Genomic DNA, 19,957 nt, shown 5'->3' on the forward strand with positions numbered 1-19,957 from the left:
AAAACAAACTTGTGTTAAAAGTCCTCTTTCAATTATATGTGGGATCCAAGATCCTCCGATAGAGAGTCCTTCTCCCCACAACGCTGGTCTGGTGGTTATGGGGGTCTGCAGGTGGGAGGCTTTTAAAAATAAAGGGACTTCCAGATACTGGCCCCCTATGTGAATGAGTAAGAGGGACCTAGTACTCCTACTCATTCACAAAAAAAGTTAACTATGGATAAAAGACACCCAAATGTTTGACAAGTCCTTTACTTAAAAAAAAAAAATAACCCAAGAAAAGCCTCTCACTGTAAACCCATCATTATTTATGATGTCTGCCGCCTGCCAACCTGTCCACACTAAAAACCCAACAGACCCGGCGCATATGACAGGGAAGGGGCGGGGAAAGCAATGACATCATTGACCAAATATGGCCATGGCCAGAAATTAATGGCCATGCAAGCCAATGACATTGGTGACTTTGGTGGCTCCTAGTTTCCTGAAATATTACTTCTATATATGATAATCAGGGGACTGAATGGGCAAAAGTTCAGGCAATTGTCCAAATGCCATAACTGCCAAATATTGGACTGAACCATTGGCCCATCCCTACACAGCACTGCCTTCTTGTTTTAGAACAATGTTATACTTTATGATGCTTTGCCACAAAGGTTATTTGTACCCTTTTGACCCACCTCACCATAAGATGACTAGCTGTCCTGCTTTTCTTACCTGGGTGTAACCATATAAATTCAGCAGTTGGGCCATTTGGAGAGTGGTGTCAGAATTGAGATCTCCAATGAAACCAGCCAGGGCACCCCGCTCCATACAGGAATAATTTGGAGCTTCCTTTGTATGTCCAGACAATATCTGTAGAACGTCTTTTATAGCTTTATTCACATGTCCACAAGAATCATACACATGGTATCCCAGAGTTATGTTGGGCAGAATATCTGGACTGCGGTTTATCTCATCAATAGCAAATATAAAAGCCAGGAGATGTCTGTATTCTCTGCTATAAACCCTGCAGAAAATGGATATTTTTGCATTGGTCTACAGTAGAAGGATTCAAGCAGAAATTCTTTATGGCAAAATGTATAAAACATTTCAACTAGAGATCTTTGGTGGGATTGGTGGCCGTGTGTATTGCTCCATGATATAAATAGTGAAATTCAATCATCCCTGCACTTATATGAGTTATAGCAGTGGTTGGCAATTTAGGAGGTATAGAGGTCAGAGAATGCAGACTTACTAGAGGAAAGGGTCAGAGACTACAAACTTGCTACAAGGCTGGTTGGAGCCTACAGACATGCCGTAGAAGACATTCAGGACCAGAGATAAGACAATCTTACTGGGTTTAGTTTGTGAAAACTTTCTCAAATCTTGCTTAAATTCTGAAGTTTGTGAACTGTTAGCAAACCCCATTGAAGTCTTGTTTTTTTAGTTCTGTCCATTTCTAGAGTTAATAGGCAAACTATTGTCAAACAAAAGGCATGGGAACTGGCCACTGACATGATGGGGGAGGGGGGGACATGTACCAATACCATAATAATAAAAAAGTGCCTCTCCCTACACAGTATTTTCAGCTCTCCATAACAGATCCTACACATTAACAATATGACTGATGTAAGCTCGCCTTTTTTTCAGAAAGGGGGTTGGGTTATTGATTCCATTATATTACTGGCTCTTGTGACCAGAGTAATGACTAGGGATGAGCTTTTGGTTTGGTCTGAACCCAGCTTTGGACCACATTTTGTTTGGAGTTTAGGCAATGGTGGTGTGTTTTTTTTTCACTTATTCAATGAATGAATATGGCTACTGTGTACCTCTTACTCATTTACATAGGGGGAGTGCCTGTATCTCAGGTTTCCCTTTTCCAATAAGCCCCCCAGCATGCAGACCCCCACAACCACCAAACCAGGGTTGTAGGAAAGAGGCTCTTGTCCTCATCATTATGGTGCTTGCCAATGAGGCCCTCATGGTAAGGTACCCCCCATGCTCAGTGTATGTGGCCTAGTATGGTTCAAGTGGGGAGGCTGAAGTCTCACTTCACTTTTCCTGGCCTGACAGGGGGGATGATCATGTACACTAAGCATCACTTGTGGATTTTGGGTAAAAACACATGCTTTTTATTTTGTCTGGAATTTCCCCTTAAAATCCATACCAGACCCTACTGTTTTGGTATGAATATTTATGGGGGGCCATATGCCATTTTGTGAGTACCCCTTGACATATTTATCAGACCCTCATCAGGGATCGGGGTCATTTATGCATCCTTAGGGGTAATTATACACATTTTTGTTTTGTGTGGGGTCCACCATTACCATCTATACCAGATCCCCGGACCTGGGATAAGAGTCTGCTATAGATTCGGTGAACCCTCAGCTGTTTGGTAGGTGACTGAAGCTGTAATTTGCCATTCATATAAATATTTTTTTTTTTCATTTGTAAATGTTAATGTTGCTGTAGTAGGTTGTGTACATCATGCGGATGCACCACTTCACAGGCAGGGTCAAGGCATCTCCAAGGCGTGTTATTTTTTTTGTATTCCTGTTTACTCTGCTATGTTATCTCAAGGAGTCTAATCAACAAAACAATCTTCCCATGTTGTAGAGTTGAGGAGAAGGTGAGACATTCTTTAGTTTGGCAAAAGAAAATTGTCAGGGCTGAAACCAATTGTTGTCAGGCCACAACAAGAACAGATCAATGGGAAATTTTCTGTGACTGCGTTGTCTTTAATCCTTTCACTGCCAGGGTCACTTTTGTGTGAAATATCAAAATGCCTGATGATTAATTAAACCCCCCAAACATTATATATTTTCTGAAAGCAAAGACCCTGCAAAATACAATGGTGGTAGTTTGAATTGTTTATGATATGAGAGGAGCTAGTTATTAAATGCATATTTTCAGTAAAAAAATGTACTAAAAGTAATTTTACTGCACACAAATGAGATGCATTACCCAACTTTTTTGTAAAATTTAAAATATGAGGTTGTTTTGAGTAAATAAAAACCCAACATGTAAAGCCTTAAAATTGTCGATGGCGGTGAAAAGGTAAATGCCGGCCATCAGAAACAGAAATACTATATAATGTTATTGAGGTGCCTTAAAATTCATGTCCAACCAAAACCTTTTTTCTTTTGGACAGCCACTGTCCAGGGCTCCATTAGAGAGATTTTCCCTCACTTCCTGTCCTGCAGATAAGTTTTACCAGACAGGAAGAGAGGAAAAATCTGCAATAGGGACAAGGACAGAAATACAAGGCTGACAGGGATTCCAGCCTTCCAGTACTTTACTAAAAATGGTGTTTATTTCTGTGCTGCTATTGGAGAGATTCCCTCACTTTCTATAGGAAAACGTTATCTGCCCTGGACAGTGGCTGTCCAAAAGAAAAAAGGTTTTGGTTGGACATGCATTTTAAGGAACCATAATAATATTATATAGTATTTCTGTGAGGGGAATCTCTTTTATGGAGCACCAGATAGCAGTAAAAATCTGACATGGATTCTTTATACTTCCCAACTCTATTCAAAAGTGAAAAAAAAGATATGGAGTCATTAAAGGCCAAAGTAATTGAAGGTCCCATTCACACTTGTGCATTGTGGTAAAAATTGACAACTTAACATGTAACAATGCATGACAAAGCAAGTGAAAGCGGTGTCATTCATTGTGAATTGCCCCCCAATACATTGTACAGTAGATCCCAACACCCAATACACCTCTAGGCACCATAATACACATACCATGCTCTGCGGTGTGCTGCCCTAATAAAAAGAGGGTGGTGCATTTTTGTATCCATTGTGGTGCATTGGTAGCTATTCATAATGAATGAATGTGAGCATAACCATCCAGCAATGGAACACCTAATTGTGAAGGATATACTTTGATTTGATATAAATGCAGTGTAACAGACTGAATGAGTCCTGCACATTATCACACATATCTCCTAAAGACACAGGTCTGTAGATCAGATTGGAAGCTTTACACTTCATATTTCACTTACGCTGCACACATGAGATTTTTAATAAGACTTCCCTTCTGCCTCCACCGTGACACTACAGAATGTACAGCGAATATCCCTCCTATAATGATGTCTCCATCCTGAGAATACTTGTACTCAAATGTATATTTCCTCATAGTCATATCACAGTGGTGAGCAGAGTTCTGGGTGTCAGATATGCAGGGGGTCACACACAAGGACAACAACCACAATATTCTAAGTAGATATCTGAAGACAACATGTCCGAGTCTCTGATAGACTCCAATGAGTTCTTCCTCTTCTCCCGACCTCATTATCACTGACAGCAGCCCAGGATCCTGACACTGACTTCATGGCTCAGCTGAAGGCTGTGAGAATGTCAGGTTTATAAAGAATAATTCTGTTATTTATTACTGATAGACTGGAATATGAATCTGCTTATAGAGTAGGAAAAAAAGCCAAACATAAAATACACAGAATCCATCTTTGTCAGCACTGTAGAAAGTGAAGGTTATAAAAATATCATTATGACATATTGTACATGAAACAGTAAAAATTAGAAGTTTGATGGCCAAGGATGCCATATTTATTATTAATATTATTAATATTATTATTAGTATACTGTATAAATATAGGTGTAGGGATAAGGTTCAGCAGTTGCTATAGATTTGGGGTGCATCTCTGGGATATGTAAAGTTTGTGACTTTTGGCTGAAAAGTTTGCAGGTTCACCACCAAAATAGAGAACAACCTCTAATGCAGTGCAAAAAGGAATAGATGAAGGAATGGATGACCTATCGATGAAAAGGTTGAGTCACAGCAGCTTTATTATCAGTGTTGTTAGGGACAGCTGACAATTCTTTGTAGAGAGAGGTTATTATTATTATTAATATTATTATTATTATTATTTTTCATCTGTACATGTCCCTCATGGCAGTGCATATTTCAGAATATTAGCATGTAATAGTCTACATGTAACATCTACTCTTTAAGCTGCCTTTTGTTTGAAGCATGCAATTGGATCCTTTGAAAGACTAAGTGCAAGAACAGTGTGCACCTAAACCACCGCCCATCATTCACCAAACCCCCTATCCCAACTGATAAGATAAAAGTTAGGCATACACCAGTTAGGCCTATTATCCATGATTAAAACTATCCTGCTGCTGTACAATTTTACATTGCTGTTTGCTGTGCAGTATCCTAATTCCCAATGAAAATTTGACAATTTGAAATCAGTATAAAAACCTTTCTATGTGAGGCAAGCCAAGGTCTCTATATTGGTGTCTGACTTTTTGTGCCTTCTACTTTGACAATAAATCTGTGATCCAGCAGATGGTATTGTAGACCTGTTTTTGAATTTGATATCTCATTGTGTAGTGGGACAAGGCAAGGTCTACAAGCTGAAATTTTCTGCTGCAGAGGTCAAAGGATGTACCAATGACAAAATAAAAAAGCTCTCCCTACAAGGGCGGAGCTTGGCCACGCACTGTAATGGCCGTATAGAGCTACCTCTATGCTAGCCCGGGGAAAAATTCACCCAGTACACCCACCATGGCCGCAATTCACAGACAAAGAATGGCAGTCCAGTTCCCGGAGACCATGCAGGACATGACAGGGAAGAAAAATCACCAGCAGGAGCCTTGCAAGCTCACTGAATTCTTTAACAGCTCCCGGTCCGCAAATAGGCGAAATGGCGTCGGATTACCTCACAGAGCAGTGCCCCAGCCTCACAGTGTGGTTCTTCTAGAGCAGCAACAGAGGATATGGACTAAGAAAAAAATTTGTGTCAGGTGAACAAATGTTAAGTGATAAATGAGTAAGACAACTTGTGAAGAGGTATCCTGCAGCTGAAGACTATAACCCTGATAGGGGGCAGCAATAAATATATGTAAAAAGAAGTGCAGCGCTGGATAAATAAATCTTAACTAAACTTAATGTAAATATTTACCAAAAATTAAATGAATGATAAATTAAGGTTGATAGTGAACCGTGATCAAAAGATTGTGAATAAATGTATATCAAAAAACCTAATATCCATAAATTATAAAACAAATAAAGAATGATGAAAGTGACCTCGCTGCAGAAATATATATGTGACTTCCACCGCAGCAAACGCCCATCATCTTGAAACGATTAAAGGCTTAACAAACTTTTCAAACACAATTAGCAAAATCTTAGTGTCCATAAATAAAGCAGAAATGATGAAAGTGATTTTGCTGCAAAGGTATATGCATGACTTCCACCACAATAAACGCCCATCACCTTAGAAAGATTAAAGGCTTACCAGATAGCCCTTAATAAAAGGCATGATGACACCAACTCTAAATCTTTGGGTACTTTTTCCTCTCAGTAGATGGGTCTCATCCAGAATGGTGGGTGCGTGTCAGCAAGAGAACACTTCATATAAGCCATATACCTCCACTGGCGGGCCGATGAAAAGGAGACTGCTACCAGCGGTGGTTAATGTCCAAAAAAAAGAGAAAGACTTCAATAGCGCAGAGTGATTTGACCTTCCTTTATTAAAATTTGCCACAGGCATCCATAAATATGTTCCTTGCAAGGATGTTTAAAAAGCTCCACTCATATCAGAAACTCCGCGCATGCACAGTACGTGCATGCGTGTCTACCCTAGAGGAAAAAGTGGCCAAAGATTTAGAGTTGGTGTCATCATTCCTTTTATTAAGGGCTATCTGGTAAGCCTTTAATCTTTCTAAGGTGATGGACGTTTATTGCGGTGGAAGTCACGCATATACTTTTGCAGCAAAATCACTTTCATCATTTTTGCTTTATTTATGGACATTAAGATTTTGCTAATTGTGTTTGAAAAGTTTGTTAAGCCTTTAATCGTTTCAAGGTGAAGGGCGTTTGCTGCGGTGGAAGTCACATATATATTTCTGCAGCAAAGTCACTTTCATCATTCGTTATTTGTTTTATAATTTATGGATATTAGTTTTTTTTATATACATTTATTCACAATCTTTTGATCACAGTTCACTATCAACCTTAATTTATTATTCATTTAATTTTTGGTAAATATTTACATTAAGTTTATTTATGATTTATTTATCCAGCGCTGCACTTCTTTTTACATAGCGGATATGGACTGCTCTGCTCCAAAGGGAAAGAGACCCAGAGACAGCACCAAGTGCGCAGAATCTTCACCACACTCCTCACCATCTCACCAGGGCCCGGTAAGCAAAAAAAACCCTCACTTATCAGCAGGCATCAGATGATGATGATGACCCTGACTGTGACCAAGATCAAACAGCCACACTTTCTGCCTTGCCAACCACTAATAACCCTGTTTCTAAAAACTTGCTAAAACATATGCTCCTCTCCCTACAAAAATATCTCAGAAAAGATCTCAATAAATCCATCTCCCACTTACAATCTCAAATTGATGGACTAGGGGAACGCACAGATACCCTGGAACACGCATACAATGAATTGGTTGATGCTCACCAACATCAAGCTGAAGAGCTACATTGCATCACCACAAAAAAGGAAGATTTAGAGGATCACTCTTGCAGAAACAACCCCAAAATCCCCAAACAACCCCAAAATAAGAGGTATCCCTGAAACCTGAAGAGTTGACCCCCTACCTGCAACAATTCTTTAAAATAATGGTGCCACCCTGTATCTCACGATCGACAGATCACACAGGATTTTCAAACCTGCTCATATACCAGCAGAAAAAACCTTGCGATGTACCGGCAAAACTCCACTTCTTCCAATCTAAGGAGCACATTCTCCTATCCGCAAAAAATATGTCGACATTCCCGGAGCCATATGCAGCTTTAGCACTCTACAGAGACATATCTGCTGCCACGGCCCTATCACATCTGCCTTGAGAGGGCAACACATCATATACAAATGGGGATTCCCAACCAAGCTTATTGTTACCTACCAAGGTAAAGTTGTTACCATTTAGCGCCTCAAACAAGGCCTAAAACAGCTTCAGAATTGGGGCCTATCCCCACCCCCACTCACTACCCCATCTAACGCTGCATTCCCACAATACATATCAAATGCATGGCAATGAGCAAACAACACCTAATCCTGCCATTCTGAATGATCTTTACAGTCTGCACAGTTAACAAAGTTGTTTCCCTGTGCTGGGCTCCTAATGTTTTAAACCACCTGATGTTTGATACTTGTTCTTACTTTCTGGTTTTATATTTTCTATCCTCCACCCTGGAGTATTGTTGTGCTATGCACACAGTTCTGAATTTCTACCTTTATAACCTACTTTTTCACCCATCTTCTTCCCCTCTCTATTCCCTCCTTCCCTGAGCTGGTATTGGTATTTTGCTGTAACATGTTCTTTATACTGTAATATCTGGTACAGTAATCTCCATGTAATTGGTTGTATCAAAGAGGGTCATTTCCTACTCATTGCTAATGATAACATTTGATACACTTATAACCCCCTCATATATAAGGGGCGGCACAGTGGTGTAGTGGATAGCACTTTCACCTAGCAGTAAGAAGGGTTGCTGTTTCGAATCCCAACCACAACACTACCTGCCTGGAGTTTTCATGTTCTCCCTGTGCCTGCGTGGGTTTCCTCCAGGTACTCCAGTTTCCTCCCACACTCCAAAGACATGCTGGTAGGGTAATTGGATCCTGTCTAAATCGTCCCTAGTATGTATGAATATGATTTAGGGACCTTAGAGTGTAAGCTCCTTGAGGGTAGGGACTGATGTGAATGTACAATGTATATGTAAAGCGCTGCGTAAATTGACGGCACTATATAAGTACCTGAAATAAATAAATAAAATAAATATATACTCATGTCATTTAAAGTATTATCTTTGAATGGAAAAGGGCTTATTAGCCCCTTTAAATAATCACTTTTGTGGAAAGAAGCACTCTCAGCTAAATATGATATAGTCTGCATCCAACAGACACACTTCATGGCTTCTAAACCACCTAAATGCTCCCATCCGAAATTCCCCCATTGTTTTTGCCAAACCAATAGGAGTTATGATAGCTGTCCGTGACTCAGTATCTTTTACCCTCCACTCCTTAGATGTTGACCCTAACGGTCGAGTTCTCATCCTTACAGATACAATTAATAACTTTTGAATAACCTAATGCCGTGTACAAACTGGCGGACATTTCAGCATAAACGTTCCGACCGTCTTTCCGACGGACTTTCAACAGACTTTTGACGGACTTCCGATGGACTTTCGAACAAACGGACTTGCCTACACACACGATCACACCAAAGTCCGACAGGTTTGTACGTGATGACGTACGACTGGACTAAAATAAGGAAGTTGGTAGCCAGTAGCCAATAGCTGCCCTAGCGTCGGTTTTCGTCCATCGGACTAGCATACAGACGAGCAGATTTTTTGACCGGACTCGGAAAGATTTGAAACATGTTCCAAATCTAAAGTCCGTCTGATTTTTGACTGAAAAAGTCTGCTGCAGGTCCGATGAAGCCCACACATGGTCGGATTGTCCGACGGATTTGTCCCGTCGGACCAGTCCAGTCGAACAGTCCGCCACTTTGTACAAGGCATTAGTGAACCTATACGCACCCAACACTCACCAAAAATCCTTTTTTAAATCTACCTTCACTAAACTCCAACCCTTTAAGTCCACGGTCATAGTCATATGTGGTGATTTCAATGAAGTTCTTGATCCTTTCATGGACTCAACCAACACTAAATGTAGACCAACTTCTTCTCTACACTCTCTAATATCCCAGGAGGATCTTTTCATTCCATGGCGATGTATGCATGGCAACGAGAAAGAGGTGGGGACTCGAGATGGGTCTTTCTTGTGCTCTATTCAGAGAGAGGAGAAGTTCTTCTCCAATTTCTCGATATCTGCGCATTTTGCTCTTTTTAGTTGGTTAGCAATTTGTATGATTTTGCCCCTTATTGTGGCTTTATGCGCCGCCCATAGAGTTTCAGCCGAAACTCCATTAACATTGTTTAGGGTGAAGTATTCTATGAGGGATTTTTCTATTTTGAGTTTTCTGATTGGGTCATTTAGGATGGGGAAATTTAGGTTGGGGGGGCGGTTGCGGATAGTAATAATGACCATGGAGTGGTCTGACCAGACTGTATCTGTAATATGCGCTTTAAGCACTGAGGGCATTAAAACGTTAGAGACCAAAAGGTAATCAATCCTGGCATAGGATTGGTGTGAATGGGAGAAGTGCATGTAGTCTTTTTTTGTAGGCTTCAACTCGCTCCAAATATCAATGAGGCGCCCAGCTGAAAGATCATTTTGGCAATCTTTGAGCTGCTCCTGTTTGGGCATATAATTTGAACGTGAGAAGGTTTAGCTTTGTCTAGACCTTGATCAAAGGCTGTATTAAAGTCCCCCCCCGAAGATTACAGAACCTTTTAGCTGGGGATCTAGGGTCTTAAAGAGTGAAACATTTTTATTGGCCGGCATTTGGGGCATAGTAGAACACAAAGGAGTAGAGGTGACCGTCTATGGTCCCTTTAATCAGGGGGAATTTGCCCTCAGGGTCTCTTTGTTCTGTACCGGATCGGAAAATGCATTTCCTGTAGAAAGAGAACGTCTATTTTATGGGATCTCATGTAATCTAGGACCTTTCTGCATTTGGATGGGGGAGTTTAAACCTTGGGCATTATGAATTGCTACTCTTAAGGGAGCAGCTTGTAATGCCTTACTCGTCATGGAGCTTGAGAATCATATCTATACCCAATCTACCATCACTTACCTGTGGGAAGCAGTAAGACAGGTCCCGGTGGCTTGTGTGCTGGGAAGCTGAAACCTCCAGGCAGGAGGGTGTTCTGCACAGGGTCTGGCGGTTGGCTGAAAGAGAAAGTGGTGAGAAGGAAGAAAAGGAAAAGAGGATAGGGTAAGGTACTCAGGCCTCCGGGAAGCCTGAGTTGACAGCTGGCATAGTGCAGTCTGCTGCCTTGGAAACAACAAAACATGTCCACTTCCTCAAAGAGGGGTGGAAACCTAACACAGGGATGAGGTAAAATCAAGTCCATGGGGTAGGGGGAGACACTGCAATACTGCCTTGGCACACCAAAAAATAACAACTGTAAAAGAATGCTAAGGTATAGGGGACCTTATGGTCCCAGGCACATAGTCCCGGGGGGGGTTCGCCTCCTCCCCTCTATTAGGGAAGGACCCAAATCTCTCGGGGAGACATCTCAGAAATTCAGGGTTGCAGCACAGAGTAAGTCAGTGGTTTGACCTAAACAGAATAACAATAAAGAAATGTTCAGGCAATGCAGGGCTAACTTGTGTAAATTCAAAAACAGCTAACTTGATATAAACTAACAACTAGGGAGTGGTGAAAATGGGAACTGAGGGCTACCCACCCTGTGACCTCCTGGTCTTGGGAGGAGAAATAATGGAATTGGTGTCAGGGTTTGGGCCTGAGCTATAAGGGGGGTCTAGAGTCCTTGTAGTGTTTTGAATTAGGTTTGTTCCAGACAGTCATCACGGGGCTCAAGGGACAGGGACACTTGGCTGATTCGCAGCTGGAGTTAGCAAAGTCCATAGCCACTTCTTGCAAGATGAGACTGAGATCTCGGAGAAGACGTTTGCCATCCTGGAAGCATTATGTCCCTGGGGGAGCCATCTTTTCTTGGGGCCCAGGGTCCTGTGGGCCGGTCTATCTCCAATGGTGGGAAGTTGGGAATCAATTGTTTGAGGAAATCTTGCACGACAGCGTGGTGTCAGTGATTAAATCCAGGAGGCCTCTGATTCAGAAGTTCTGTCTCCTGGACCTATTTTCCAGGTCGTCAATCCTTGATAAGGCTGTGTCTAGTTGATCCTGGAGAACCTGGATGTGATCATAGTTCTGCTTAGTTTTGGAGATATTTAAGTCCAATTTACTTTCTGTAGTTTCCATCCTGGATCCCAGGTTTTGGAAGTCCTCCCGGATAGAATGCAGAGATATGCACATGCAGAGACTACCCTTTGTCTACTCATTAGTTTAATATACTTTTAATAATTCTACATTATAACTATTATTTGGAATTATCCTACTTTACCTCATAGCATACAACAGTTACATTAAATCTATTCTATACTTATGACTCGTTGGTTAAACAGTTATTATTAATGAAATGTTAAATGTCTGTCGTAGCCCCGGACACAGCCCACTGCACCTCTATTCATTCCTCGAGTGCCCAACATTGATTTGGATGCTCTTTGGAACATTTATATCCACTGGTTGGTTATTTATCACCACCCCTTGGATACTCGCTCCAATTAGGAGCACTTTTTTCTTTTATATTCTGTTTACTTTTTCAGGTAGCTTCTCTTAAATACCTATTATATTAGTGTTTATATATGCTGTACACCCCCCATTGAATTCCCTCTCATATCCCTACCTTACAGAATAACCTGACCTTCCCTAACCTTCTCCCCCTCAGAGAGGAAATCCCTGGTTTCAAATATAGTAGCTTTCTATTAGATCTCATCTGTATCAAGCAATGTCCTCCCTGACTATATACTGACTCTTAATGTACAAGGTCTCAACTCTCCCCTGAAACACACTAAAGCTTTTAACTTTTTCCAAATTATTGGCACATGTAGTTTGCCTACAAGATACACACTTTATTTCATAATCATTACCAAAATTTTTTAGTAGTTTTTTAATACCCCCAAGTTTATATGGCTTCAGACAATATTAAAAAAAGAGGAGTCCTAATTGCTTTCCACCGTACAACACCGAGGGTAGATACCTCCTCTTATCCGGACTACTATTATAAAGTTAAGTTACGATCGTCTCCTATTATGCTCCTAACAAAAACTCACTGTTATTTCTTTCCCATCTTTTTTCAGTTGTTGATTCACATAAACAAGGTACTCTTATAATTGGTGACTCCAACCAAATATTATACCCTTTCCTTGACAAATCCCCAACCCCAACTGCCACACCTAAACATTCCTACCAGCGACTCATAAGCCAATACTCTCTTCTTGATACCTGGTGAGAACATAATCCTGCAAAGTGAAAATACACTCATTATTCCCATCCCCATAAACAATTTTCCCACATAGACCATCTTTTTGCTTTTTTTCCTGATAGTACCTCTGCACTCATTCTAGACTCACATATTATACAATGTACTTGGTCAGACCTTAACTTAGTTGTAACAACTCTTTCCTCCTTGGGTCCAAGACCCAATAATTGTACTTGGTACTTGGTAGCCTGTTGGCAAATTCTAAATATCAACAAGAATTAGAGAAAGCCATATAGGATTATCTTATCCGCAACAATGCTACTGATACAGACACCTTGACCCGTTGGGAAGCTCTCAAACCTTATTTCAGAGGGGTTTGTGTCAGTCAAGCATCCACCACCGTAAGAAAAAAAAAACAACAACTTCATAAACGCCTAGAAGAAGCATTTTATAAAGCTTCAGAAAATTTTAAGACTACACCCTCTCCATCAAATAAACTTGTTTAGCATAAAACACGACTGGAACTTGACCTTTTCCTGACAGATTTGGCTGAAAAACCTCTTCATAGATCTAAACATACTTTTTATATTAAAGCTAACAAACCAGACACTTTACGAAAAACCAATTATACCCCAAAACCTATCTGCTTAAAACTTACTAAAGATATCTATATTAGCAACCCATTAACAATTCTTAATGAATTTCATAAAAAACTAACTGTATTATACAAGGATACAAATATATTTGACCAATCTCGTCTGATCATACTTTTATCTACAATCCATCTCCCCTCACTCTCCCCATCCCACCAGGAAACTCTAGAGAAACCGAAATAGAAATACAAACTGCTATAAAATCACTCAAATTACGTAAAACGCCCAGGTATTGCTGGCCTTTCAGCCATTTACTACAAACGTTTTAAATCTCTATTATCTCCCCTCATGGTTGATGCCTTTAACTCCCTCCTTAACGGTCACTATTTCTGTATTAAATCATTCACCGGCTCTATCTCCATAATCCCTAAACCAAACACAGACGAAACATCTTGGTGTAACTATAGACCGACATCCATCCTTAACATTCATTCAAGATCCTAGCCAAAATTCTCTCTTCCAGACTTAACCCCATTATTGGCTCTCTAATTCATAAAGACAAAACTGGATTTATCCCCTTTAGACAAGCAGGTGACAATATATACACGAGCTACACTCCTAGTTCATGTAGCGCTTTCCTGCCGTATTCCTACATTTTTCCTTTTGTTAGACATACGAAAGGCATTTGACTCATTGTTGTGGCCTTATCTACACTCTATCCTTAATCAATGGGGATTCGGTTCACATTTCCTGAGATAGATCACCACCCTGTATCAGCACCCGTACGCATATATTTCCTATTCAGGATTTAAATCCTACCCCTTCAATATTGAGAGAGGTACTACACAAGGTTTCCCCCATTCCCCTCTCCTATTTGCTCTGGCAATTGAACCCCTAGCCCAACTCATTTGATCCAATCCAAACATAAGAGGACTAGAACTTGGGGGTTATCATCATAAACTATTAAACTATGTATGTTTGCAGACGATGTCCTAATATTCCTTACCTTACCTATAATATCAGCACCAACTCTTCTAGATATCCTCTCTAAATTTAAACAAATATTGGGCCTCTCGATAAATTCTCACAAATCAAAAGCCAGGCTGGTCAAAGACATAAATCTCATATTTGGGAATTAACCTTAAGGCCAATCCTATGGAGCTCTATTCAACAAACTACCCGCCGATGTTATCACAGCTTAATAACCTCCTCACAAATTGGTCAACCTTACCTCTGGCATGGATGGGTAGAATTACAGTGAATGAATGAATGATTTGTAAAGCACTGCAAATGCGAACTGAATCACCTCAAGGCGCTAGATCTGTTCTGCGTTGTCAGCTTCTTAGAAGAGGTAGGTCTTGAGTTTTTTCCTGAAGGCCTGATGGTTTTCTTCCATGCGGATGTAAGTTGGAAGAGCATTCCATAGCCGTGGTCCTTGGACTGCAAATCTTCATTCTCCCTTTGATTTGTAGCGGTATTTGGGAATGAGGAGGAGGTTTTGGTTAGATGATTGAAGACTGCGATTGGGTGTGTAGTGTTTTATTTTCTCTTGAAGGTATTGAGGAGCGTTTCCTTGTATGCATTTGTGGGTGAGGCAGAGGGTCTTGAATGTGATCTGATTCTTTACGGTTAGCCAATGTAGGCTCCTCAGGGATGGGGAGATGGATTCCCAGGGTTTTTTTCCTGTTAGCAGTCTTGCTGGTGTGTTTTGGATGAGTTGTAAGCGCGCAAGCTGATATTGGGGTAACCCTATGTAGAGCGAGTTAGCGTAGTCGAGTCGGGAATTGATGATTGTTCCAACTACTGCTGCTTTGCCCTCTTCTGGGATGAAGGGGATGAGTCTATGTAGCAGGCAGAGGAGATGGTGAGATCCGCTAACTACTGATCCTATTTGTGCATCCATTGACATTTCTGAGTCAAAGATGACTCCGAGACTCTTGGCTTTGGTGCTTGGAGAGATGGTTTGTCCAAAGATGGCTGGAGGTGTCCACTGGATCTTTGTTTTGGAATTTAGGTTAGTGTGTAGGAGAAGAAGTTCTATTTTTGAACCGTTGAGTTTGAGGGAGCTAGTGGTCATCCAGTCATCTATCAAAGTGAGGAACTTCTCTAATTGCTGATGGTGGTCTTTTCGTCCGGTGATGCGGAAGTAGAGTTTAGTATCATCAGCTTATGAGTGGAAGCAGAGGTCTGCGGTAGTTAGGGTCCTTAGGGTTGAGGTTGGGTTTCTTTAGCAGGGGTTTGACGATGCCTTGCTTGAGGGTGGTCGGAACAGTCCCTTCTTTGAACGACTGATTTATGAGGTGTGTTATTGTAGGAGCCAAGATGTCGGAACATTCTTTCAGGAGTTTTGTGAGAATGATGTTGTTTGGTGATGTGCTGTCTCAAAGGCTTCTGATGATGTTTTTGGTGGTGTCAGTGGTGATTGGGGTCAGAGAGAAATTCGGTGATTGTGTGATGTTCATGTTGATATCATCTTTTTGTTTTGATTGAGTGAGGTTGGTTGTTTTTTGTGTTGAATTGTTTTCCGAATGCTGTCAATTTTGTCGATGAAAAAATTTGATAACTCTTGAGTTTCATTTGCTGGGGGCTTTAAGCAGGTTGGGTTCATCCACTGGGCAACTATTTTGAAAAGTTCCCACGGCCAGTTTAAGGCAGTTGAGATGGTGTTCGAGAAATGTTCTTTTTTGGCTTTGAAGATTGCTTTGTGGTATTTCAGTGCTTTGTAGTTTGTATGGTTTTCCTTGGTAGGATTTCTTCTCCATGCTCTTTCAGCTCTTCTGCATTCTTTTTTTTTTTCAAAAGATTTTATTGAAATTTTACAGGTTAACATGCAATGTTTGCCATACATCTTAGAGAAATAAACAATCAATGGGCAATATGCACATATAGATCAGCAGAGTAAGAACATGAGCACATATAGGCCTATGTAGTCATGCATGAGGCTCAACAGTATAATAAAGTAGGTATCGCCGCTTACAGCTATGGATGCAGATTCAAAGAGGGCGGGTGTGGTTTGCGGAGCAAGGCCAAACCGCGTTATAAGCAATCCCGTTTCCGTTCACCCCCGACGGGAACTTAGCTGTGAACGAGAACGGGATACCTGACAAGGCATATGTAGTATTTAATATAACGGCATGGCGATTGGAATTTAGAACTTGTATGAAGAAGTGAAATCGTCCAAAGTGTAGGGCGGACCGAGGGTGAGTCGGTCGCTCAGAGGGGGGATATATGAAGCCGCTATTGAGTAAAGGCATGTGTGATATGCATGTATACGGCAAACTTTAGGTTTCCTGAAAATGTCAGTTTGGTATCGTTGGTGGGGGGAGGTATGGGGAGAGGGGGGACAGTAGGGTCCGGGTGTGTTAACAAGGTGGACATGCATGCACATGTCGCGTGGGCTCCTCAGGGAGTCTGAGGGGTTAGTTGGGTCAAGGCCTGTTGCGTTTGTGAACTTCTATAATGAGTCCAACAGGCCCAAGTGGCCTGAAATTTGGTAGGAGTATCCGCTGCTTGGGAGATGAGTTGCTCCATTTCCACTATTCGGTCTACCCTGCGAGTCCAGTCTTGAACTGTGGGGGGGAGGGGTTTCTCCAACGTGCAGGGATGCAGAGGTTGGCTGCATTGATCAGGTGAATAGTTAGGGTTTTTTTGTATGAGGTGGGGGACCCTTGTCTGTGGTGCAGTAAATATCTGGCGGGGGAGAAGTCTGGAGTATATGTGGTGATTTGGGAGATTAGTTCATGAATGTCTGACCATAAGGGTTGGAGAAGGGGGCATTCCCACCAGATGTGAAGTAGAGTACCTCTAGCGTTATTACACCTCCAGCAGGTAGAAGGGACAGAAGGGTGGAAGTGGTGGATTTTGTCGGGGGTCCGGTACCATTTCGAGAAAATTTTGTATCTATTCTCCTGCGTTGTGACATTAATGGACCCCTTGTGCATGAGGGTAAATATGTGTTCCCACTCTGTGGGGGTGAGGTCTAGGGCTAGGTCCTTTTCCCATTGTTGTGTAAGGGTGTCATCTTTAATCTTGTGGCCTGTGAACAGTAGGGCATAATTTGAGGAGATGAGATGGCCTTGTGGTTCTGTTGAGGTACAAAGAAATTCAAACGGCGTGAGATCTCTGTGCCAGTGAGAGTGTTGGATGGAGGGTTGGAGGAAATGTCTTATTTGCAAGTATTTGTAAAAGGGTATATCGTAGTTAGGTAGAGTAGTTACAAGTGTAGGGAAAGAGAGGAAAGACCCATTTAGGAAGAATTTCTGTGCTCTAGCTGGGGAACTGAGGGTATCCGGGGCAGGATCTTTTAGGAAAAGACCCGGGGGGAAGGCTGGGTTGTTGTCCAGAGGGGTCATGGGGCCTGGTGAGGGTGTGAAGGCCAGTATTTTGCATGCTCTTTTGAACAATGAAAGTGTGGTCCCGATGAGGGGGTGAGTAGTGAACTCCTTGGGAACATTGGTGTGGGTCATCCACGGTGTGTTGGCTAAGGGCAGGTGTGCGAATGATGCTTCTAGTGCAATCCAGTCCTTTGAGGGACAATGTATATGCCAATCCACCAGTCTGGTCAGGTGGCAGGCCCAGTGATATTTTTGGAGATCTGGGAGACCCAGACCCCCCAGTCTTTTAGGGAGAACAAGTCTGTCCCAGCCAATACGCGGAGTTTTGGAGGCCCACACAAAGGTTCGGGAAAGCAGTTTATAGGAGGCAAAGAAGGAGGCAGGTAACGAGATCGGGAGAGCTTGAAGGAGGTAGAGGATTCTGGGTAAAATGTTCATTTTTAATATTGCTATTCTACCCAACCAGGAAAAGGAACCTAGATTCCATTTCTGCAGGTCGCCCTGGATGGAGCGGAGTAAGGGGAGGAAATTTTTGGCGTAGAGGTCTTTTAGGTCAGTAGTGATTTTGATCCCTAGATATAGTATTTTGGATTTTTCCCAAACGAATGGGAAATTACTACGACATAGCTTCACCGTCTCCCTTGGTAAAGTGATATTAAGGGCCTTGGATTTACTAAAATTAATTTGGAGATTGGATAAAGTCTTGAAAAGGGTAAAGTCCGCCAGAAGGTTAGGTATGGTCGTGATAGGGTCTGTCAAAAAGAGTAGAATGTCGTCAGCGTATGCTGCTAGCTTATATTGTTTTTGTTGGATGTTAATTCCCTTGATAGCTGAATTTGCTCTCAGTTTACGGAGTAGGGGTTCTAACATCAGAATGAAAATAAGGGGCGACAGAGGGCACCCCTGTCGTGTCCCATTGGATACAGAGAAGGCGTCCGACAAGCCACCATTGATCCGGAGTCTAGCGGTCAGGGAGGCATATAGTGCTAAAATCATGTTTAGCATGCGCGGTGGTAAACCCGCTGCCTGCAAAGTAGCCTCCATGTAGTCCCAAGCAACCCGGTCGAACGCCTTCTCTGCATCCAGCGAGAGAAAGAATCCTGGTGTGGCAGTTTTAGTAAGCCAATGATGAATGTTGAGGGCCTTAGTGGTGTTGTCCCTGGCCTCGTGGCCCGGGACAAAACCGACCTGATCTATAGAAACCAGGGCTGGGATGAAGGGGACAATACGATTGGCCAAAACATTCGTGTATAGTTTCAGATCGACATTAAGGAGCGATATGGGACGATAGTTGGGTACCAAGGAGGGGTCTTTACCCTGTTTCGGGATGAGGGTAATGTGAGCTTCCAATAGATCTCTGTGGGCTACCGAGGTTGTTGTAAGGTCATTAAGTGCTTTGGTTAAATGTGGTAGGAGAATTTTCGGGAACGATTTGTAATATGCTGCCGTGAGGCCGTCCGGTCCCGGGCTTTTGCCTGTCTTCATGTGTTTGAGAGCAAGGAGGATTTCGTCCGTCGTTATTGGGAGGTCTAGAGTCTGTGAGTCCTCTGGGGTAAGCGGAGTGGGGCCAAATCGTGCTAAAAAGTCAGTTAGGGTCTTCCTATGGTTAGCTGCTGCATCAGTACTTTGGGCATTGGGGAGGTTATATAGCTTGGTGAAGTATTGAACGAATTGCGCAGAGATGCCCTCATTTGTGACCACTGCCTCTCCTTTGGGAGTAGTAAGCTTATGAATAGTATGAGAGGCTTTTTTGGATTGAAGAGCTCTCGCCAATAGTTTACCGGCTTTATTGCCGAATTCGTAATATAGCTTATGTGATAAGGTATACTTGCGTTTGACCGCTGTCGTCAGTGTGTCTAAGAGTTCTTCCCTAGCTTGAGAGAGTTCAGCAAGTGTGGACTTGGCGAGGGAGGCCTTGTGTGTCTGCTCTAGTGTACGAATGTGAGCCATCAACTCCGCCAGGCGAGAGTTCTTGAGTTTGTTACGGTGTGCAGCTATATTCATCAGTTCCCCGCGAATGACACATTTATGCGCTGCCCATGTAACCGTGGGAGCCACGTCTGGGGACGAGTTATCCCGAAAAAAGTTGGAGAGGCAAGTGGTCAGTCTCTGAGCATATATCTCGTCTGTTAATAGGGAGCTGTCTAGGCGCCAA

Source organism: Aquarana catesbeiana, unplaced genomic scaffold (genome assembly GCF_042186555.1).
Source record: "Aquarana catesbeiana isolate 2022-GZ unplaced genomic scaffold, ASM4218655v1 unanchor215, whole genome shotgun sequence".
NCBI lineage: Eukaryota > Metazoa > Chordata > Amphibia > Anura > Ranidae > Aquarana > Aquarana catesbeiana.